The sequence below is a fragment of the Empidonax traillii genome, unplaced genomic scaffold, assembly GCF_003031625.1.
Source record: "Empidonax traillii isolate 1590-97213 ecotype Southwest subspecies unplaced genomic scaffold, ASM303162v1 scaffold856:size409766, whole genome shotgun sequence".
In the NCBI taxonomy this organism is placed as follows: Eukaryota; Metazoa; Chordata; class Aves; order Passeriformes; family Tyrannidae; genus Empidonax; species Empidonax traillii.
The window spans coordinates 21,699-30,772 of record NW_020956049.1 but is presented as its reverse complement, the minus strand read 5'-3'; positions in this window follow the sequence as shown (position 1 = coordinate 30,772).

The window sequence follows — 9,074 nt, the reverse complement described above, 5'->3', positions numbered from 1 at the left end:
ATACACAGTTTGGCCTAATCTAAATCATGCTATAGGTGGTGGAGATTAATTTTTTTTGCTTATACACATCATAAAGGAGGATACAACAACATGAAATCCTAAAATTAATTTCTTAATTTGATGGCAGAATAGCAAATGTTCTTTACTGGTAACTGACAGCTCGATCCTGCAGATTTCGAAGGCCAAAAGTGTCCCGTAACAAGGGGAATTGCTCGCATTCAGTTCATACAGTTTAAAGTCAGGAGGGAAAATTAGATCATCTAGTCTGACCTCGTGCATACCACAGACCACAGAATTTCAGCCAGTTGCCCTTAATTTGGGCCAGTAACCAGTTTAACAAAAGCACATTTTCCAGAAATTCATTTGAGCTCCGCTTGGAGTCATCAAGAACTAGACAATGCAGAACTTCACTTGGTACTTTGTTCCACTGTTAATTGCCTTGTGCCTCATTTTTATGTTGAATTTCTCTGGTATTACTTTACTACATAAATACAAGTTACAAGAACACCAATTGCAACTGTCTCCACAATAACTGTGCCATTAATGTGAAAACAATATGTCCAAGTGGGATGTTAAGAAGCCTTTTGGCCACATGCACAGAAATAATTTAAGTACCAGCTGATCCAGATAATTGGATTTACTGAGATGTCTGAGTTCAGGTACGAAAAGGTACATCAATGGAAGCGTTTTAGTTTGGATCAGGGGTGGGGTTTGAAACAAATCTCCCACTTATCCACACTTACTGCACATCAGTTTGCACCATGGCATGATTTCATAGAACATTGACTGGTCTCTTTTTGGATAAAACCAAATCAAAAGATGCACTGCAACCACTAACAGGCGTTCAAACAGGGCCAGACTTGGCCTGGTGCTGGAGAGAAAGCAAACCCCTCTGAAACACTCATCGTGTGCAGGTCAGGTCAGCACCAAATACTTGCCTTCTACACATCTGCTCCTATTTGAACTGCTTGCAAAAGCACAGAATCATTGAATCATAGCATAGTTTGGATTGGAAGGGACCTTAAAGATCATCTGTTTCCAACCCGTCTGCCATGGGCAGGGACACCTTCCACTAGTCACAGCCTAATTCCCAAAATTCCTACAGCAGTCTTAGCCTAGTTCCCCCCAGCTTTAAGGAACCTTGTGCCAGCAGCAGAGAATAGAAAATCAAGATTTGGCAAATAATTTCAGAACAACAGAGGAAGGAGTTAATTATAGGAGGAATAATAGGACGAATTAATTTAGTTGAACAATAGCTGGGTATTAATCCCTAATCTGAGGAACAATGGCAGTGATCAGAAGGTACTACAGCCAAGAGAGTTCCCTTTTTAGAGTGGTATCCTTATGTTTGGGAAATAACTAATATTGTAGCTTAATTCACCTGGCTCACCCTGAAAAGATTAATTCAGAAACAAAAGGGTTCTAGACAAGGGGAGACACTGACACAGAAAAAGGGCAACAAATCCGACCTAATAAACAACAGAATTCACAGTTCAGAAATGGCTATTGCACAAATTTTAGAGACAATCTGGATAGTTGATTTAACCTTTTGTTTCCAGTCAGTGACCTTCAATATACGGCCAAGGGAAAGAGGAATAGGAACATATCTTCAGAACTTGCAACCATTTACCCAGCCCCAAGATACAGGCCAATTAAGCATTTTATGCTGAAGGAGACTTAAAATGAGACATGTAATTCCACACAAGGCCACTTAAGGAAGTTGTGTTTTTTGTGGCTGCCAGACCAGCAGTGCCATTCTCAGCAATAAGTGTTTCTGTGTGGGGTAGAACTTACCAAGAAATGACCAAAAAGCAGCAAGAAGATGGTAAGATTCATGGTCACTTTAGAATATCTTTTATTTTTGTTGAGGAAACTTCCTAAACTTGACTAAAAAGGTCAATGCATGAGTGATTATGGTAAATCAAGATTTATTATGGAGCTCTTTAGGGAAGTGATTGGGACAGCAAAGTCTTAGTTCACCATGGTTTTCAAATCAAAATTCCTGTAAATGTTCCTTTTCAGGAGTTGAAAAGCAGAAGAGGTATCAGATTGGCCAGTAGGACCTCTTCTATATAACAGTTTCTAATTATCTCATCTTTTCAGAACATACAACTTTTAAACAGGGAAAAAACAACTCCCAGAAATTTCAACTTGCATTTTCAGAAGACCAAAACCTTCCGTAAGCTTTTCTATTTAAAACCAAAAATCCTCTTTTTGCTTCTAATATTTGTAACCTTCTAAATTATTTATTTATTGGTTGATTTTTGGGATTTCTCCTTTCTGGGATGAAGAAATAAAGCACTGAAAAATTCCAAAAACAATAAAAGCATTTGTTTCAGCCAGGGCCAAGTACCAACAAAAAAACACACGAGAGCTTTGCTCTCAGCCTCCCAGCAAAGGTCTGTCAAGCCCTAAGACTGAAATTCACTGCAGAAAAGCACAAACAGAGTTCATGCCGATCTAATCAAGGACTTTTTTTGGATCTCCAAGACAGGAAGTAGGTGCTAATTTAAAATGAGATTTTAGGTTTTGGATTGTTTGTGAAGGCAAAGAATATATACAACAACTTTTTGAAATATAGACTTGGCCTTGGAATTCCAGATACAGCTGAAAGGAAAAAGAAATTCCCAACAAAAGGGGGAATCTGAAAAGGAAAAACAAGGTGATTTTGAAATCCTTGTAAGGTTCAGAGAAATCTCTCTGGTCTTTGACTCTTTGGCTGCTGATGCTGGATATATGCAAACAGTAATCAGTTCCAGGCCTGCAGTAGCAGTGCTCACTCATAATAGAATAAAATTATAGCTTACATAGGAACTCAGAACTGAGCAAAATCTCTGACTATTTGGCAAAGGAAAGTATCAGGAAAGCAGAGGGGTGGAGAGGGAAAGGTTGCAAGGCATAAGAAAAGAAAATTATACTGTTCAGGCTAATTTCACAAAATAGAAGAGGGGCAGAAGGACAGCAACAGCAGAAGGATTACGAAGAAAGCTCAAGAATAACTGGATATGGCACAAGTCAAAGAATTTGACAAAGGGTACATTCAAGGAACCTGGTGCACAGATCATTAGCTGTGGAGAAATGTCCTTGCCACGGCACTTAGTTTTCCCCAGCACATCAACACATTCTCTGATGGACTGGCACACGTAATGACAGTCTCCAAAATGAAATCCAATATACTTTGGTTCCCACTGGAAACCTCACCTTCTTACCCAGCCCCTGCCAATGTTGGCCATTCCCATCATCCTGGAAGGATGCCATCCATATGTGATCATCTCCTGCATTACAGCTTTCTTTGTCGATGCTGGAAATGAAACCTCAGGCATGATAATATCAACAGTTAACACACACCAGCACATCCATGCCAGCTCAAACCAGTTACATTTTTCCTGACTCTGTGGTGGTTTTGAGTTTTCCTTCTCTCTTTCCCCCTCCTCTGATCAAGGACACACATGGATACCCAAAAGCAGCAAAGTCTTTCTACCAAAATTACTCTCCTTTAGTAATGAGACCGCAAAAGGCTGAAACACAGAACACTGTCTGCCACCACCCTGTTCTGGCTGATTGTCTTTTAATAGCTACAATAACGCTGTGCAAAGGAACAATATTCCACATCCTCAACTCACTAGTGAAGGGGCTGGAGCACAAGTCTGATGAGGAGCAGTTAAGGAAGCTGAGGGGGCTCAGCCTGGAGAAAAGGAGGCTTGGGGGGGACCTTACTGCTCTCTACAACTGCTTGAAAGGAGATTGTAGCCAGGTGGGGGTCAGTCTCTTCTCCCAGGTAACAAGTTACAGAATAAGAGGAAACGGCCTCAAGTTGCACCAGGGGAGGTTAAAATTAGACATTAGGAAAACATTCTTTACAGAAAGGGCTGTTAAGCTCTGGAACAGGCTGCCCAGGACTGTGGTGGAATCACCATCCCTGGAAGGATGTAAAAGATGTGTGGATGTGGCACTTGGGGACATGGTTCAGTGGTGGATTGGCAGTGCTGGGTTAATGGCCGGAATTGATGATCTTAGTGATTTTTTCCAACCTTAATGATTCTATGACTCTCCCAGGCAGTACATGAACAATCCCAAAGGAAAGTGTGCCTTAGCTGAATCTGCTACTTTATGGGTAAAACAGGAAGTTCAGTCCCCTTTTATCATACCTTTCTATTTTTGAAAGGCTGCCCAAACAGCTCCACGTTGAGTTGAAGCAAAGTTACTGATGTCAAGAAGCCAAGATCTTTCTCCATGCCTTGCTGAATGGGGAAGGAAGAAAACTGTGCCCAGCTGTCCTTTGCTTCTCCAGGCTAGCTTGGAGCCAAAGAAGCAGGAAGAGGAGCAAGATGAACAAAGGAAAAGGGATAATGTTCATCTTTTAACAAAATCACAATGTTCTGCTCCTGGCTCTAGCAGCCAAGACTCACTGTTGCATCTTTAAGACAGATAGTCTCTTCTCTGAGGGACGACAGGCTAATTACAGCCCTCCTGCCAGAGGGAACTCACACATGCAAACCATTATGTAAAATATAATTTTTTTTCTTTAAGAATACTCAAGATCATTAGACATGGTTTTTTCAATGTTAGAAAATCAAGCCAAAAATGAAAATAAACAGTTTCAAGTATTTGCAACATAATTCCCTCATGCATTTATGGAAATATAGTAAAAAGCGCCTTAAAAATGTGGTTTGACATTTCATGCTGCTCTGTTTTTCCAGTTCTCAACATTTGCCCTCTTGTCCTGTATCATTTCAGTTCCACTGCACTTTGGGAGGGATGATGATGGCAGTCTTTGTCATTTCTACAGTGCTTTTCAGCCTTGTTTCAACTGATGGGTAACAGAAAATATCACAAGAACTTGGTGTAAATTATAGAAATGCTTTATAAATCCTATTCTGCATAAACCAAATGTTTATAAACCACTGTATGCAAACATGATAGCACTGTTCACCAAGATAATTAAATTGCTTCCCTGACAGTGTGCTCTGATAAATGAAGGTTAAGATTAATTTAAGTAGATCCTCAATTAAGATCTACTTAATTTAACATGGAAATACCACCTTTTTCTCTGAGCCACTCCTTTCTCCAGAAAAAGGTTTATTTTATACACTACCATTTTCAAGAGCAATCCTCATTTTAAGACAAATATGGAAAAAAATCACTTAGTTTGGCTTTGATGATGATGATGATGATGATGATGTGAAGTGGTTTCATCTCCATTTTACGCAGGGAGAAATGAACTCCTGCCTATCTAAATAAATGGTATTTTAAAGGTTTTGTCTAATTTATAAAGCACAGGACTATTGACAAACCAAACACCATGGTCTAATGGATTAAGCAAGCATCTGCATGCCACAAATTCCTCAGTTTTAATCCAGACTCTCTTGGTGCTCACCTTTTTGTCCATAAAATTGAGATAATATTTATCCTCTACTTCATGAGGGTGTTGTGAGAGTGAGTAAATGTTTGGACAGCTCTTCAAAAGGTCAAGTCCTAACGAGGCACCTGTATTTTACTGAAGTAAACTGTTTCCTCAGATTCCCATGATATGATCACAGGACCTTCTCCAGAGCTTCTCAGATCTCTTCAGAATAACCATCCACATTCATAACCATCCATAAATCACAGAATGGTTTGGGTTGGAAGGGACTTTAAAGACCATCTAGTTCCAATCACCCTGCCATGGGCAGGGACAAAGTTAGGCACTGAGAGCTTCAGAGTGATTTCATCCACAAGCTCATGTATATAAATTATCCCACCACCACAGGAATACTTCAGAAAAACTATGTGCTAAGAAACTTTTAATTCATTATTGAAGCAGAAGTGTGCCACGTCCCAAGGTGTTGGTAATGCCAGTTAATTTAAAAATTGTCAGTTAATATCTGAATTGCACAAAAATATAGTGTGGAAAAATAATTTACTTTAAAGAAAATGTTCTAAAACCCACTTTCCTCCAGATACGTCAGCAACTGATGCTCTATAAAGGTTTAAAATAAAAGCTTTAAAATCCCCTGCTTTATTAGATGGGCAATTCCAGAGACTCGACACACTGTATAATCCCATCAGTGGTTAGTTCTCAACAAACAAGTCACACATACAGAAAAAATACTCTAGACCAAGGCAGGAGGCAAAAAGAGGTTAAATCAGTCACAACCAGGTTTTTCCTCAGTTTTAACTCATAAGTGATGACATAAAACCCAGAAAAAAGCCAGCTCCGACTTGAAAATGATTTAAATTTGCCAGCTCCAGTCATTCCTGGAAATGAGCCAGCCTTAATTTGGACGTAGGCTTCTCAAAATTTGCACAGCTCTAACTTTAACCTGCTGCAGCTTGAAAAGTGGACCTGGTTAAGAAACACACAGAAAATATTCCACGTAATTCAACACAAGTGACGGTCTGTTCTCTCCAGGTTCCGGAGCTCGGGATCGGTTGCTCCGTTCCAGGAGTGGGTGGTGCCGTGTCTTTATGAGGAAAACCGTCCACCTTCAAAATTCCTTTGTACCAATCTAATGCTGCATAAGGATAATGCTCACAAGAGGGAATAGGACTTGTTTTCCAGGAGGGAGTATTTTCAGAGGCGAGCTTGTAATTTCTATTTGCAAATCTCCAAATTCAACAATTTCTCAGCCTCTATAAACTTGCAGATGGAAAGATCCTGTATTTGGAATAAATAATGTCTGAGCTTCACCTTCATTACAGGGCATTTTCTGTCAGAAGAGCGCTATATCCTGACTCCTGGAATACACAGAGGCCCTTTGTGGTAAAGCTATCACACTGGGCAGCTTCAAGTGTGCAGCTAAGGAGGTTTGCATTAATAGTACCATAGAAGGATTGGGGAGGGGGGAGGAAGGAAAAAAGAAAATATCCTGACAAGCATTGATTGGGAATGCCAATAGCTCTCTCAGGATCCTGCCCAAAAATCCAAGGGTATTTTTTTATTTAATATGTAGAAGTGAACTTTTGTACTTGTTAAAAAAATCTCAGCATTGAAACATAAGTACATTTATCTTTTTTACTATTTTTCCAGCCCTTTTCCCAAAATCTGCTGGTTATTAAAACATTGCTGTGTAAATGAAAAAGGTTCTGCTTTATAACTTGTCTTCTCTTTCCCCTGCTTACACACACAATGTGGTCATTATTTGCTAGATTACCCCCATTCTCATGGCGACAGGCTTTGATGTCAAACAGCAAGTGCTGTGACTTCGTTATGGGTATATAAAACACAGAAGGATTGTGTGAAAACATAACCAATCTACACAAGAGATATCCAGGGCCTGAACCAAAACCGAAAAGAAGCTTTGGAGCAGGTCTCTGACCATCAGGAACATATAACAAACATACAGACCACATCAGGATACACAAGAATACCAGCTGCAGCCACACAGTGTTTGATCAGAGGGCCTCAAAGCATGGTTTGACATCAATCTCCCCAGTCACGGAATCACAGAATGGTTTGGGTTGGAAGGGACCTTAAAGACCATCCAGTTCCAACTCCCCTGCCATGAGCAGGGACACCTTCCACTAGAACAGGTTGCTCAGGACCCCATCCATCCTGGTCTTTAATGACATTAAAGAAGACGAGTGATGTTCTTACAGGAAAGCAAAATGGCAAAAAAAGATTGTATTCTGGTTGCTGACAACGTTATCATCAACATCTGCAGTTCAGACAACCCTGAGCTGAGCAGCAGTGATGTCTGCAACACTTAGGAAACCAGGGCCACCTTACTGCTGATGTTACAAAATGATAGACTAGATATTCTTTTTGATATTGTTAATAAGCCTCCTCTGGAAATGGCCTCAAGTTGCACCAAGGGGAGGTTTAGATTAGATATTAGGAAAAATTGCTTCGCAGAAAGGGTTGCAAAGCATTGGAAGGGGCCGCCCAGGGAAGTGGTGGTGACACCATCCCTGGAAGTCTTCAAAAAAATGTGCGGCTATGGCACTTGAGGACATGGTTTTATGGTGAACATGGTGGTGGGGCTGGGTAGATGGTTGGACTTGATGATCTTAAAGGTCTTTTTCTACCTTAACAATTCTATGATTCTATATAAAAGGATGGATGATATACTGAATGCTGTCAAAGGGGATCTAACAGGCCAGAGCTGTGCAGTTCTTAGGATGACTGAATTTTTTATGTTTCAGTAGTTAAGAGTGACTTAATTATAAAACAGAATCCACCACATAAAGTCCCTGAGCAGAAGGCACCTTTTTTACAGCTCAAACAGCACGTGGTAAAACCATGAAACCATGTCTTGTGGCTGCTTTGAGGGTCAGGGCTTAAGACTTCAGTTTTAGGGCAGTCAACATTTTAGGGCAGTCAATTAAGACTTGACCTCAAGTTCAAACATTCCCAGGGAACATTCCTGGACTCTCGAAAAAACCCTTTACACTAAAATCATCTGACCAGCCCGAGGAATGCTTTTGGCATAGGGCAAATAACATTCCCCAGTGCCAGGACACAGCTCTGAGGTATATGGAGGCCAGAAACCCTTCTCAGGAGAGAGTTTGGAGGTGGTCACCCTATTCTGGAGAACAGAAAAACTGAGTAACATGGGCATGGGCCATCCCATGCTCATTATAGCCTCAGTGTCAGGGAGCACAGACACAGTTAATCCCCTGGTGCAGACACAGCTTTATGCAGTCAATTCCCTTGGCTCCTCTGAAAACCTCAGCCCAGATAGCTGGAGAAGTGTCCTAATTGAGTAGTTAATAATCCCAGTGTGAGCCAGCAGACTTTCTACCTTAAAAGCCATTATTTTAATTCCCACACAAGAAATATGCTTTGGTGAGGAAGTCAAGTATGAGGCAAAACAGGTACCATTGTGTTGCCATGCAGGCTGTGTTTCTGTGCTGATAAGGTCTTGTTTAACTAACGAGGGGGAAAAAATAGCCTTTGCTTCCAGAAAAACTAAGGGCTTTATCTGACACAGCCTCCCAGGAAAACAGTGTCCTTGTGCTTCAGGATGGGCAGGCTGCCAGCTTGGGTTACGCTGCCTACAAGGCAGAAGACATAATATTACAGTTAATATCAGAAAACACCGTAATTTGCTCTTTGCTTGCAATTTTATCTGGCAAAAACAAGGCAGCTGAGG